Genomic DNA, 16,207 nt, shown 5'->3' with positions numbered 1-16,207 from the left:
CGGTTTCGGCAAGAAATCCCCATAAAATCCTGAAAATGAGGAAAACTGAAAACCAGAGGAGACTGATACCAGAAAATATGTTAAATATAAATTTTACTGGGTTAAAACTTGGTTAATTGAAATAGAATCAATTCAAATAGAGATATGGACTTATACAGATTTGGTATGTTCTATATTATATTAAGCCATTAATATTGCTTGACGCGGTTAATTCTACGGGATATCTTAATGCCATTCAGATTGTTTTTTCTATCGATAAATGCGACATTTCGAAAATAAAAAAAAATAATCGATTAGCATAATAAATTTCATCCTCAGGTATCTTGAAAGAAAGTACGCTTACACGTCAAAATCCGTCTTAAAAACATTTAAAATTCCGTTTGGCTCTAATGTGGAGGTTAACCATAATCTGTTTTTTTTTTTTTTTTTTTTTGGATTCTATCTATTTTTAAGAAACAGGTGGATCGTTATATACAAAAATCTCCAGGAAAGTAAATTTTATTATATTCGAGTAAAATGCATTCGTTATTGCGGTCATTTTAGCCACTTGTTTGTTTTCAGTAACTTTTAATCTAGAGTGATTTAAAAAAAAATTTATTCATAGAGAAACTCGTATCGAAAAATGCCTCAGCACGTTCGAAACAGATAACGTTCTAATGAAATGCCTGCCTCATGATGCTTCAAGTGATTAAGAACATATTGTTTTGCTTTTTGTTGGAAATGATTATTTAAACAAATATTGTCTATTCGTGCATTAAGCCAAGTGAAATCATCAATTGTATCTCTTCAGCATCATGGGGGGGGGGGTCTTGAAAATAATGATGACCGTAAAGAGAAGCGAAATTTGTCTTCCTGGTGCAGAAATCGCCACGTAGAAAAGCACGTGCACATTTTCAAATAATATATGTGCAGATGCAGCATTAAGTTCGTCTGGCAAAGAAAGTGCCGGGACTGAGCATTCAATAATTTGGCAAAGGAACTCCCTTCTCGTTAGCTTAGCAGCACTAATCAGAATTAAAAAAGGCAAGTAAAAGATTATCCCGAAACAAAATCTACGCTCCGAGGAAACGAATAGGACTCATTAAGCCTGCCCAATCAATATCTCGCCAACACAGAAAGATTAGGGAGAAACAAAAACAAGCACACAGTTCCCATTATCAAAATAAGGGCGCAAGCATAAATCTGCTGCAAAAATCTGTTCTTTTACAAATAATCATTTTCTTCATATCACTTGCAGGGATTCATGCTCCATTGGGCAAAAAGAATAGCTGACAGAGCAGAAAGAGACAGCTTGATTAAATATCGTTTTTTTTTTCTTTCTTTTTTTTCGGGATCTTTTTCTAATGCTTCCCCCCCCCTTCTTTTAGTTCTCTTGTGTGTGTGTGTTTGTGAAGGAAAGGAGGAGGTATTGTCTCGGCATATGTAACACAAATTTATTATCTTTGTCCAGTGGGTTTGGGTTTCCATTTTTCAACTGGGAATAAGAAAGATACAACCAGAAATTTTCAATGCATGTAACAAATTTTTCAAAGAAATATTCTCTTGTCATTTTTTATAAACGTTACAGTTTTCCAATACTTCATTGAATGCTATATTCGCAAATAAAAATGGTTTACAATCGCACTTTTTTTGTTGTTGCACATGAGAAATAATCACCCCCCCCCTCTAAAATCATTTCTTAAGAAATCCGAAGATTTTTTAAAATTATATAAGAGATGCATATCAAAAAAATATTTTTAAGTACATCGATAAAGTAGATAGGAGCGATCAATTGGTAAATACTCGTATCTGTATAACGTAGTTCCGTATAATACATTCTTAAAAAATTACATTTCTTTGAAGCAAATTTTCAGCCGAATTTATGACTTTATTCCATTAAATGTATAGAATTTCAATAGCCAAGCAAAAATTATAAAATATGCAGAACAAGAATTGAAATTAAATATATTTGAATTTAATTCTTTTTCCACACAGATTCTGAGCTAAATTTAAGCAGGACAAAATCAATCTGGTGAATAAGATGGGCCTCGCTCGTGCTCGATAATTTGTTTTTCGAAGCAAATTTCTGCAGGGAAAGAAAAAAAAAAAGTGGGATTGCGAAAGTTAATAAAAGAATGGCAACTACTTTCAGATTTTATTAAATCATTCTTTGAAGCTATTTACAGACATTTGGTAAAAAGGAACACGCAAATAATAATCCGACTGAAAAATAAATAGATCAATGAAAAAAACTCAATTTTCTCCCAATCAAACATATGCAATTCCATATAATACACACGAATTTTTCGAAATCGTGAATATTTTGACTGGCTATTTTCCATTACCACGAACACGTCACGGGTCAGATGACAAGGTCAGACCAACTTCATCAACGACACTGAGAGACTCCATTCTTTCCAGACACCGAGAGCAAGCGTAATTGCCATTCTTATTTTAATAGAAATACGGTTCTGACGGTATAATTCCATTTCAATTGCAACGAAATAGTGCAACGCCGCTCCCTCATTTGCGTGATGTCTTGCATAATCTGCATCGTTAGTAAAATAAAAATGCCCTTCAATGGTATTTACAGGAGAAACACACGATAAAAGGGATAAATTAATAGTAGAACAGCAAAACAGAGAATAAACGTTCAAGAGGACCAATGAAAAACTTAATAGCATACAACACAATTGTGCTGCAATCTCATGCTGGCCAATTATCCAAACAGCAGATTAAAATTCCATACGCATTTGCATCTCGGAGGAAAGCGAAATTTGCTTTTTTTTTTTTTTTTTTTTTTTGTACTTTAAAATCGTGCCTCATATTTCGACACATTCCGCTGCATATCATTAAGAATTCGGAATGTCTAAAAACAACAAAGCGATGCTTTCCTGTTTCCACTTATTTTCGGTAAAATACTCTTACTTTCATTATTTGCTTATCTTAAAGAGGAGCACGCAATTAAAATAGCATTTGAAGAAATATTTAAAGCGACGCAAATAAATGCAGCAGATGTTGCTGCGAAGAGCAATTCCAATTTAACTTAATTATTATATAAAGAATAATGTAATGAATAATGCAATGTATAAAGAATAATGCAAATTATCTTCATTATTATATAAAGAACTAAAACAAGTTTTAAAGAAATAAATAATCAGGACTAAACAAGATGAAATTATTCTTTCCTCAAATGAAAGTGGGAGGAGATTACCTATAATGAAAATTCTAGAATGATGAAAATTAAAAGCGTAAACAAAACATTCCATTATATAAAGTTATTTAAAAACTGCCTACACTTATTCAAATGAGAAAAAGTGGAAAACGAGATGAAATATTATTCGGTAGTAAAATCACTGCAATTTTAGTCAATTCAAATAAATTAAAAATCAACGGAATATTTTTTTTTTTCAAAAATTTCAAACTGCAGCTAAAAGTTTAATAACATTAAAAATGTGATGAAATTATTCGAGTTAAACAAACGACCGATTTAGCTAAAATCGATGATTTAAAAATATTACATCGGTCGTTCGTGACCAGAATGACTAAAGCTTCAGCGTACTTTCCTTTTCTTGATTTGAACTCGTGAAAGAAAAACATTCATATGCATTTTAAAACAACTGAAGTAAAAATTTATTCCTCTACAACCCCTTTTCACACTGGATTTATTCGAGCACATTTTCAAGGCATGAAAAAAAATCTCATGATCGGTAAATAAAAAAATTATTATTATTAAGTAATATTTATAGCATTCATTTTGTTTCTCATAGTGCATACGTAATACTTTTTGTAATTAAACATTTTTTTTTTACATGGTTATGATTATAATCACTTCCAAATTAAAAAAAATAAATAATCACACATGATTTGAATCTTATAACCCTGATTATAACATTTATTTTGCTATTCTATTATAGAAATACTTTTAAAATAATAATTTTCAGTTTACCTCTTTTCCGTGCCTTTCCCAGTTGAAGGAGGGGGAAAAAAATGAGTGCATCCGAATGATTGTTCCAAATTATCACAAAATAGAAACATGCAAAAATAACTGAAAGGGCGATAAGAGGTTAAGACGGGATCAAATAAATTTTCGGGCAAAACTTTCCCACCCTACAATTTACGCTTCCTTACCACTTCCGAACTTCGCTTCATTCGGCTTCAAAGAGCATTTCAAACAGAAACGAAAAATAAAATAAAAATTAGAATACAACTTCGAGTAGAAGATTATAAATAATGGACATAATTCGTATGAACGCGGTCACGCATATCATTTTGTTCAGGATATTATGAAAATAAGGCATCCCTGTTTTTTTGAATGGATACAACACTCCATTTTGATACACAAAATCTAAAATTAAAATTTACTATACCAGTTAGGATGTGAAGATGCTTGATTTGAATGCAATATACTATGAACTGCATATCTTATTCGAAAAGTTTAGATTGGCATTTACTTTCTAATATTTACCGGTTATTTCCAATTTAAACATGATCACTCTAAAGATGACAATAAAAGATAATAAATGAAGCCATTGTAGCATCTGGAAACCCCAGTGTGAACTCGCAAAAGCTCAACAAAATGATTCTGAAACTCAAAGGTTTTTACATGACAAAAGTTCAACCTGCACTCAAATCTTGTTTAAACACGAATTCTGACTTAATTTGTGACATTTCAACTGGTTCATCAAGACCACTTGTTCCAGAATCTTTCCGCAAACTAATTTTTGAGCAGCTGCATAACATTTCACATCCAGGAATAGCAGCAACGACAAAGTTAATCAGCTCCAGAGATGTTTGGCCATTTATGAAGCGAGATATAAAAGAATGGGTGAGGTGCTGTCAACGTTCAAAAGTTCAGCCCCATACAAGAACATTTGCCTTGCCCGATTCTCGTTTTCAACAAATACATATCGATATTGTTGGTCCACTTAAATAATTACTCCAAACATCTCACCATAATACTCCTATAAATATAAATAATGAAGAATTGCAGATACCTTACAAAACAATCTATACATAAAATGCATTATCAGTATTGCCTAAAATCTTTTAATACCTTGTCATATGTTGGAAAATTTTTCATTTCAACTTTAAGTTTAAAAAAAAAATACAGAAAAATGATACCAGTAATAATTTATAAACAAAGTGAGGAAGTCATTTGATTTCATATACAATTTGTAACAAACCAAATGAAACTTTATTCGTTAACATCAAAAATATTCCGTTGATAAAATTTAAGTTCTAAAATAAACATTTCACGTGTTAAAAGGTTCTTTAAATATATATGTAGGACGATATTGTTTATTTAGTCATTTTGTATTCTGTCAATAATACATCTACTGTTTTCAATAAAAATGAGTGATAAACCTTATTGATACTAGATGGCGCCGCAATACCGAAATGAGCGTGAATCAAAATGGCGGGCGACAGATTCCAAAAAGCGGGCGACAGAATGAATGAGCATGTCGACTGTCAAAGTCAGGACTTGTTTCTTTCTGCGGCGGCAAAATAAATAGGAAGCAGCTGCTAACCGTCTCAGGCTCGTATGAGAAGCGCAAGGTCCTCTCAGCGAGGGCTTTTCCAAAATAAATCCTAAATTACAGGAGTCATTTTTTTTTCCTGCCGCTCTTGGTGGGAGTACCCTTTCCCAATCATTTATCTCGCACGGAGGGGATTCATAAAAGGAGTGCGGCGCACGGTAAAAAAGACGCAAGCGTATGATCCCTGTTTCGAGGAGAAATAAACAAAACACGTGGTAGCTTTTACCGTAAGTAGAGAAAACAGGAAATGTAGAATGACAGTTTTCATTTCCTGCTCGTAAAGAACGAATGGGACATTTATATACGTGCAAAGAGTTTCCTAAAAACTCAATAAATGATCTTTCGCATAAATAAATTCATTCACACTATTGCCATTCATTCGTCATTTGGTCAATACTTATTAGCCATTTTCAAAATATATATTAAAAAAAGATAAATATTGGTACCGTATAAAAGAGCACTGAAAATTCATTGTAGTATACGATACGGAATGTCTGAACCTCATACGATTTCACTCCCCTATAGGCATACGAACGAAATATAGCAACTAGCTATACGCCGTTACAAAATTGCTACAATGAAAAAGGAGTTAAACCATTTTTCCGCCATCATTTCGGAATTTATCATCGCACAAAAATTCTTTCATTGTCATTTCAAAGTTAATTCAAACACAATTTGTGTCAATTTATTTTATTGTTTAATATACATTAAACCTATTTTATTGTTTAACCACATCCATTATTCGTTCCTTTTTGTCTGCATTATAATGTATATTATTTAATACCGGAGAGCAGTTATTCACATTTAATTATTCTTTTAAAATTGTATTGTCTCCAGTAGCGTAACATGAAGTTTTCCGATAATGTTTTTTAGCTTAAATTCATTGAAATAAATTTTATTATTTCACTTGATAAATTAGTGAATGTTCATTTCATCATTACATATTTCATCACACAGGTTTCAAAATCTTACTTTTTAAACTATGCAAACGGGCATTTTTTTTTTTTTTTTTTTTTTTTAATCTTTGTGTTTTCTATCCAGAAGTTTTTACTTTTTTTTTTTTAATTTCATAGTAGCTTCTTGATTCAGATTCTTTCCCTCTTCCCCATCCCTCAGTAAACCACATCACCAGGGCTGCAAATATTAGATTTTGAATTTCAATTAAACGCTATAGAAGATTTGAATATTAAACCGAACGGATTACAAAATCGGTAGTGGGGCAAATGCGTACGGGTCATAAAAGGCCAATAAATCATGCGTGGCTCTTTGAAAAAAAAGGGGTAGGGAGTGATTAGTCTAAACGTATGTTATCTATTGGCAAGACTATTTGGCGAGAAAATGTATTGGTATTTTAACCCTTTCTAGGGCCCGTGGGAAGTATGCTTCCCACCAAATTTATCAATCTTTATATGAAATTATATAGGAGGGCATAAGTTCTGACAAATTTTTTTAGTAAGTCAAAAACTTAAATGTTTCAGTTCTTTATCTCAGACAAAATGATGTGTCTTGATTTGTTACTTATCTATTAATTAACCTAATTAATGAATCAAATTAAATTTATCAAAGAAGCTAAACGAATCCCTTTTCTTATTCTAATTTCAAGCCTAAAGATATTTTAACATAATATGACTAGAAAAAAATGGCCTTTTAAAGGGTTAACGAAATTTTGATACTTAAACACAAGGAAAAAACTTTTGTCTCTATGTGTATATGCTGGCTCTGTACACACCAGGCCGTCTGCCTATCAAATTTGCCAAATATTTACTTTGGAGGGCAGGAAAGTGATTTCTTAACTTTTAATTAGAATTTAAATTAATCAAAAATTAAGAGAAATATTGATTTTTTTTTCCGTGATAACTTTCTAAAAATTGACAGTAAAAAATAGTTTTTACTTTCAAATCATATCGATTCTCTACATTATTCATTCACAGTCAAAGTATGCTAAATATAGTTCTCAAATGAAAATCAATAAACTTTAAAAGAAAATCTGAAATAGAAATTCCATCCTAAAAATTAACACCTGAACTTAACTATTACCATCACAAACGATTCCAACTGTTTTAAGATAAGTGGATTATTTAAATGTGCATTTCAGCTAATTAATAACACACAAGTCAATAAGAGAATTTAACAGTTGATAAATTTCCTACTATTTGAAATTAAATCTGTTAATGCTTTTGATAAATCTGGTAATCAAATAATTCATATACACATGAAATAAATAACTTCACAAGCCATAAAAATACATCTTATATTTAAAAATCTAGTATTCTCGCTTATATGAAAACTTAATCTTTTCATACGTAAATATAAACGGAAGATCTTGACTATAAAACGTAAATGCCATCCAAGATCTGTATTCATTTTACAGAATAAAAATACGCAAAGACTGATAAACCAATACAATTAATGAAATTTTTAAAATTTTGAGATAATTTAAGTTAGAGATAATATTTTTTTGTATTAATATTTTTAAATGCACTGAATTGCATATTTTTTTCTCCGAAATATACGTGTGTTAAATTTAGTATCTCTACCTTTAATGGTCGATATTTTAAATAGACTGATGGACGCATATAATACGTTCACTTTTATTCTTGGAAGAAAATCTTATTTTGTTAATTAAAACTTTTAGATTAAAGTCTAAATATTGCACACTTTAATTTTTGAATAATTTTAAACGAAGAATTTGGAGATATGTGAAATTTAAAGTATATGTTTCTGTGTTAAAAGTCAGTTTTTTTTCATCCCTCCCCTCTCCTCTGTCTGTGGAGAGAGAGAGAGAGAGAGAGAGAGAGAGAGAGAGAGAGAGAGAGAGAGAGAGAGAGAGAGAGAGAGAGAGAGAGAGAGAGAGAGAGTGTGTGTGTGTGTGTGTGTGTGTGTGTGTGTGTGTGTGTGTGTGTGTGTGTGTGTGTGAGCGTGTGTTATCAGGTAGTTTGTTATTTAACCCTTTAAAGGGTCATTTTTTTTCTAGTCATATTATGTTAAATATTTTTAGTCTTGAAATTAGAATAAGAAAAGGGATTCGTTTAGCTTATTAGATAAATTTAATTTGATTAATTTGGTAAATTAATAATTAAGTAACAAATCAAGACATCATTTTGTCTGAGATAAAGAACTGAAGCACCTCAGTTTCTGACTTGCTAAGAAAATTTGTCAGAACTTATGCCAACCTACATAATTTCACTGAAAGATTGATAAATTTGGTGGGAAGCATACTTCCCAAAGCCCTAGAAAGAGTTAAGTTCCTAAAACAGTCCTTATTTTATTTTATGAATTAAAAATAAAATTCGGGATATTTTAATGGAACATTACAACTGAAAATGGAATAATACGTAAGAAAGCAGTTTTTACTATTTTTTAAACTTATTCCGCATTTACTATTTGATTTTTATAATATCGCAATGTATTGAATATTATTTTAAAATATTCTCAGTGTGATTTCTTTTATCTTTTGGGACACTGTTACAAATTTAGATAATTTTGAAACGCTGCAGTCTCTTATTTTTCTATTAATGATGTAAATTTTGAAAGTAGAATGTATAAGAAGCTTATAACAGAATACTTATGATAAATATTAATCGCAAAATGCATATGCAGGTAAGTTAACATAATATTCTAGTTGGATGAAGAAGTATTTAAATAACAAAATCTTAACAAAGAGTGATTAGTTAACAAAAGCAACAAAGAACAATTTCTAATTACCATTTACAAGTTATGCTATTTTATAATTCTAAAAAAATTGGAGCTTTACAGTTTAAACAAATATATCCCCTCCTTTTACAATATTGTTTAGAGTGTTATAGAAAGTTGTCTTTTGTTTTCGATATTTTGCTTAAAATTAATTTTACGTTTTGACTGTGCACTTTTTTTATTTGTACAATATTGAAATGGACTTTATAGAAAGGGACTTGCAACTTCGGTTTTCAAAATTTACTACTTAAAATTGTTGAATAAAAATTAAACTAAAATAAAAAATAAAAAAAATTGGAGAGAAAAAAGGGTTTTGAGATTTGCATTATCTGGGAGCCCCTGGAAGGTTAAAATGGCTATGAATTCTTCTGAAATTAGAAATAATTACATTGTTTAAAATATGGAAAAAACGCATAGCTAATCAGCAAACATTTCAATGAAGGTGTAGATGTATATTGTTGAAGAGTGTATTACCAGAACTATTTTTAATGATTTATTGTACCTGTAAGAACGATCTTCAATAAGTTTCTGAAGAACATATGCTACATATATTAAAGTAAAAAATCATTTTTTTTAAACTATTTTACTTTTAAACAGATTTGGATTATGGTTTAATTAATAATGCAACTAGAAGAAAATTAAATGTGAATTCAGTTAATATCTCTTAGAAATTTTCGCAGATACAAATGATCAGTTAACAAAATATTAATAAACTGAGTTAATAAGCTGCTTATTTTATGCACCGTATACTTACAATAGTTCATATACAAAATGCAAAGTCATATAATGAACAAATAATTTATCTTTATCAGAGTACACATTTTTTTAAAAAAAGGTAACATTTAAATTAAATCTACGATCATAAACAGGATAAATTGTAAATAAATTTGTAATTAAATTTGTAATGGTGCTCTACTCCAGAAACTGATTTTTTTTTTTTTAACTGATATAGCATGGAAACTTAGCATCCGTAGTTGGAAGCTTTGCAATCTTACTACTTACGGCATTTCAAGAATTGCTTTTGCAACTTTTTCCCTCCTTACAAATCATTCCAATACCACTAACCTCATTTAATTGTATTTTAAATTTGAGAAACAACTTTTTTTAAGTGCCTATATTTAAATAACATATATTTTAATGTTCGAAATTATTGAATTAAATAAACGAACCAAGAAGAAATAAAGTAAAAACTAATGAAACGCAAACTCTTTCGTTTAATGCAAAACGTTATATTTATGTAACGAAATGCATTTATATCTAAACTCTAGAAGATAATTATTATTTCGAAGTGGCTATACTATTTATATGAGAAGAAATATCATTCCTCAATGATTTTTATCTACATTTTTCAATAAATACATTGAAAAGCAATTCATCTTTCATAAAAAGCAAAGTGGAAATTAGTCATATAGAATTGAAACGCATGAAATTGAATTAATGAACGTATCGTTAAGTATTCGAAACTGTGTCAAACATCACGTTAACTCTTGCAAATATGACACTTTTAGATAATGTTTAAAATGTTGCAACATCTTCTAGAACTGACCCTTAACAGTGATACAACCGCATTGTAAACGAGACTATTGATTGACAGTTTTATGACTGGTACGCAAGTCATACAACCCACAAAAGTATTTTCATAAAAACAAATAAACAACGAAAAACGTTTTCTAAACATATGTTTAACTACACCATGCATTTTATTATTAAGGCGGAAACTATTTACTTGTACATTATTTGTATTTGCAAATTGTTTTTGTAATTTTACATAAAAATATTTGCATATATTATTACATCATTCAATCAAGGAACTATTATTGGAAACCAAACAGCTTTCAAATTGTCTTCCCTCGATGTTGTTTATCTCGTGAAATAAAATTTAAATTTACATGAGAAAAAGAAAGCCAATATGATGCGAGAAATTCCTCGTTTCTGACGCCAATTACATATGGCCAAATTATAGTGTGAGGATTATCAAAGCAAATCTCTGCATACACGCATCAAAAGGCGAGAGTAGTTTATTCAAAAACTCTAAAGAGACAACAAGGAAGTGTTGAGGGGCTTTAAATCTTTTCAACTGATTATAAAAACTGCACGACGTAAAATATGTCAATCAGTGTGCATCTGCAGCATTTCAATTGCGTATTCGCGATTTCCTATGCACATTGATTTCAGGTGCCATTTTTACAGCGTTGAATATAAAGTATCGGGAAGTATGCAATTCGTAGAAGAAGTATTTCAATGTCGGCAAGCACGGCATCTAAATGCATAAGTCTGCAATAGGTGGACAATCTATACACATAAATAAAGTCAATCGAAAACCGAATCTTTCCATGTTGAATCTCAGCAAGTATCCCGATTCATAAAGACAACTCATTTTTCATAAAGCAGTAGCAGCTCTCCCTTCGTCGATGCACGGTGACGGTGGAGAGGCGAATTTCGTCGACCTATTGATAGAAATGCGCGCTAAAACCCGCCCGCATAGCTTTTAAAATCCTCGTGTACACGTGCAAACAGATTCCCTATCACTTTATTCAAAATTTAAAAAGAAATCTACAATTTTAATATAAAATTATTCATCAACATAATTCATCATATTTGGATGACCAAAAAGATTAAGACAATTCCAAAAATGATATTTTTGGACTCAAAGAAATATCTGACCCTATCTTGAAATCTTCAAGATTCAAAAGATTCTTTGCCTGTTTAGTACCCCGAGAAAGTAAAAAGAAAAGCTGACAGAGAAAGATACGGAAAAACAAAGCGGTGAATGAATCAAATGGTTCCGAAAGAATCAAATTCCTTTCCCCTGTGAAGAGTCCTTTGTTTAATATTGTTCTGTCTTCGTCACTTTTACGGGATATTTCACCCCCCCCCTTCCCTAATTCTTAGTCATTCTTCCCCAGCAAAACTGAAAGTACACGAGGGGATAATTTTATTAATGACTGCGATGGGAAATATATTTCACTTCAGGTGAGACTAAGCCTTCCGTTAAAGCTTCAATAAAAACCATGGCCGCTGAAATGAGGGAGCAAAAATTGTCGAAAATAAATCCATAAACGGTCCCTTAAAACCAGGAGACCGAACCATTTTCCCCTACACTTTGCTCTTTTACGCTTTAACGATGCCATAATTCATGTCCGGCACAAGAAATAGGAGGTGAATTCAGAAGGATAAAAGGGTAGGGGAAAAAAAAAAAAACAACTTACCAAAAAGAAGAGCATCAAGTGGATGGTCCGTACACATCTCAAGGACAGACCCAAAGTTTATCACGTTTTTCTTTTCTCCGTGTTTATGATCGTTCCGATCCCTCCTCGGGTCCTTTGTTATTCTTCAGTTTTGGCGGTAATAAAAACGATTAAATTCTAAAAGGAGAATAGCTATTCCCGGAGGAATGTTCCATCTCGATTTTATTTGACTCGAGTGTCCACGAGGCAGTTTAGTATAGTATGGGAAGGGGTGGAATTAACTGGTCAGTTCATTCTACTTCAATAGCAGGCAAGCATTGCACAAAAGGGTCACTTTTTATGAAATTAAGCCTAAATTTATGCGATTATTGACTGTATGGCAAAGACTGTACTACTATTCATACAAAGCCGCTGATAGAATCCAAAACAACTGATGGGAAAGAGGGAAAAAAACATTTAATAAGCATCTTTGTTACCCATGTGTGGCATTGTAACAATTTACTCCGCAATTTGGAAATTAAAGTTCATTTCACACAGAGCACTTAGTTACCTGGCAATAACCTTTCTATTGCATATTTTACTCGATACCTTATTGACCAACGGTCAAGCACTCGAAGTGAATTTCAGTACAAGTAGAGCGAAATGAAAAGGTTCCCTACGCATTAACAGTCAATATTTTCCTGCCAGTAATGATGCTATCCTCGGGTTTCATGGGTTGCTTTATGATTGATAGATGCCAATTCCTGGGACCGATAAAATAAAGTAATTTGACTAATTCTATATTATTAAACCGATGAAAATAATTCAGATAATTTTCATTTTTAATACACGCACACGATATATATGTCAACTTTTTTTTTAAAAAAAATTTAATAATCATCAAAAAATCTTAAATTACAATTATTTCTTCATCAAACATTCATTATATATTTATTAAAATGAAAATTCTAATATCGTTTTAAATTATTATGTATTATCCTATTTTCGTCCTGTATTTTTTTATTTTATTAAACATCGGAATGGAATCTTAATTCGAGTTTTTGGATAAATCGATTTTTATTATTATTGTAGTCTGATTTTATTGCCGTCAGTTTTGAATTAAAAAAACTTCACAAATACTGAGCGACTACGACACATCCAATAGTGGTCATCAGACAGGAGTCATATCCCACGACATGGTCAAAAGCTCATCCATTCCAATCAAGTAAGTCTCCAATAATGACGTTAATGCACTTGAAGTCATCCATCTTTAAATATCGAAATTCAACCCAGCCCATTTTCATAAATTGCGTTTCATGAACGCCTCGATCGAAATGCAAGAGAATGGTTTCAACTTGCACCATCCCCCGCCGTAAAAGGATTTAAAAGGCATGGCGAAGATGGTTTCGAGCAAATGCGTAGTAAGGCCAGAGTGCGTCCACCACCACCAGAAACGAAGGGGGCGAAATCTTTGGAATACCATTAAGCGGGGAGGACTAGCAAAGGTAGTTAGCGCCTCGCCTGCATAATGAACGAAGCGAGCACATAAAACGGGCGTTCATGTTTCATCAGTGTTTAAGCGGAGCAGTTAATTGGGGCCCCCATGCAGGAAGGGTCCAACAGTTGGGCCACCATCCCCCCGACCAAATGGGAATGACAGGTCAGATCCGCACATAGAGGGGACGCTGTTTGTGTGGATTTGGCAAGGCTTAATTCCCTGACTGAATTTCGACACAATGGGATGTGATTTCTCCACTGCGTTGAAATGCAACATTTAGCAGCGAGGATTGGATACATTATCTCTCTGTTCAGTTGCAGTGATGCGCAGAATCAACATACAAAGAGGGGATGTTTTCAAGGATTAAACTACGTTTCGATGTGAATCTAAAGCTCGGAGAGTGCTACTCTATGACAATCGATATTTTTATTCATAAATCATTATTTCATTTAGTTAACACCCCACACTCCCCCGAAAAAGTATTTCCAAGTCGATTTCATTTTAGTCAATTTGCAAAAAAGCGCTAGTGTCAGAAGTATTTTTTTTTTTTTTTTTTTTTTTGAATGAAGAGTCTCTTAAAAATGTAATTTAGGCCAGAAAAGAACATTTTGAAACATAAATGAAAATTCGCCGAAACATTTCGGATTATTTATAATTTTATATAGATGATTGTTTTTAATTTTTTATGGTGTATCGAAACTAAACAATGAAAAAGCAAGAAAAAAATTAATTTAAACAGTTTAAGATTAACTGGAAGAAAATAAACAAAGAGGAGATAATTTATTATTGTTTGGACAACACCTGTTGCAGTTATCACTCTAAAATACAGGAAAATGACAAAAAACAAATATATCAAGTAATTTCTGGCTTTAACAGAATTTGGCATTGTGAATTCAGAAAATTTCATCCAGATAAAAATGATAAAGCTTTAAAAAACTCTTCAGACGAGTTGGCATACCAACAGCGAGACAAAACAGTTGCTTAAGAATTTGAAATTTCTCCGATTTAGTGGATTGAATATTACACTCAAATCCGATGTCGATTTCCAATAGACGGTGAAATCGGAAGGAAAAAGTAAAGAACAAAGCAAGATCATTTTTCATCCAGTAGATAAAAGAATAAAATATTAAGTGTGCAGTGTTTCTTCTTATATTAGTCCACAAGGATAACTGCTTTACATTCCTGTAAAATAGAAAACGCTTTAAATGGAGTATTCTAATAATTTACTTCATACGATAGGAAATCTGAAAAACTCAATAATTCAAAAACTTAATAAAATTACGGATGGATTCAGAAAATTAGAAAATAGAGCTGATTTACACCACTAAGCTAAACTACATTCATTATTTTTAAAGTACAATAAAATTTCTCAGCCATACAATTTGCAACCTTATGGGCTTTTTACGAGTGTTCCGGACAGTTCGAAAAAATGGGAAAAACAGAAATACCCTTTTCAAAACATCAGTATTGATATTTTTTTTTCTATTTAAATAAATGCTGCGAGTAAATACTGAAAATAATTACTGGTGAAATCATTAATTATTATTGCTGAAATTATAACCCATTAAGAATGACAAAATAAGTTTTGAAATCTTCGTTGTTGTTTTTTTCCCAATAGACTCGAAATATTTTCACATCGAAATCCAGGCTGTTGCCACAAAAGTAGTTGGAGAGGAAGAATGAATATTTAAAAAGAAAGTTACAGAAAGGGTTTTCTTTTTTCTTAAAGTGGGGGGGGAGCAAATAAAAAAGAATTACCTTATTGTCTTTTATTATTAGAATGTTTCGTAGGTCATCTTTTAGAAGAAATTCTAACGTTCTCGACTTTCAACGCACAAATGAAGATCCGCTGATAGATAAAGGACGAAAAGATGATTTTCAACAGAACCCATTTTGATGATCCAATTAGTGCTGTGATGAAAACTGGAACACGACCTCCCAAATCGCTTCACTGACGCATGAGTCAATTACAGAATCGGCCAATGAGCATAAAAAACCTACGACAATTCACTGAACAATGCCAGGAAATAAATTTCTAGGAAGCATTTCGAATGACTCCCACAATGATAAGCACCATCATGGTGGTGCGATATATCCAAAAGAGGTGCTGTGGATTGTTTGAGCGAATGAATGCGTCCACTTCAAATCAGCGGGAGTGAACACCTCAAAACGTTTTCGCATATTCTCTTATTCCAGAAAACGACATACATGAAACTGACGAACAATGGTTATAAAATATTAACCTATGGCGTGAATTTCCATTTTTAATTAAACTATCATGAGATCCTTGAGGGTCATTAAACCATGACATGCGATCAATAGTATCCGAA

General features: G+C 31.8%; 1 protein-coding gene across 3 annotated transcripts in view; it reads right to left on the bottom strand.

Annotated features, from left to right (window-relative positions):
- Positions 1-16,207, bottom strand: part of LOC129965763 (latrophilin Cirl-like) — a 168,733-nt gene that overhangs the window by 97,744 nt on the left and 54,782 nt on the right. The window lies entirely within an intron of this gene.

This window comes from Argiope bruennichi, chromosome 4, assembly GCF_947563725.1.
Source record: "Argiope bruennichi chromosome 4, qqArgBrue1.1, whole genome shotgun sequence".
Classification (NCBI taxonomy): Eukaryota; Metazoa; Arthropoda; class Arachnida; order Araneae; family Araneidae; genus Argiope; species Argiope bruennichi.
This window is presented reverse-complemented; position numbering and strand designations above follow the sequence as displayed.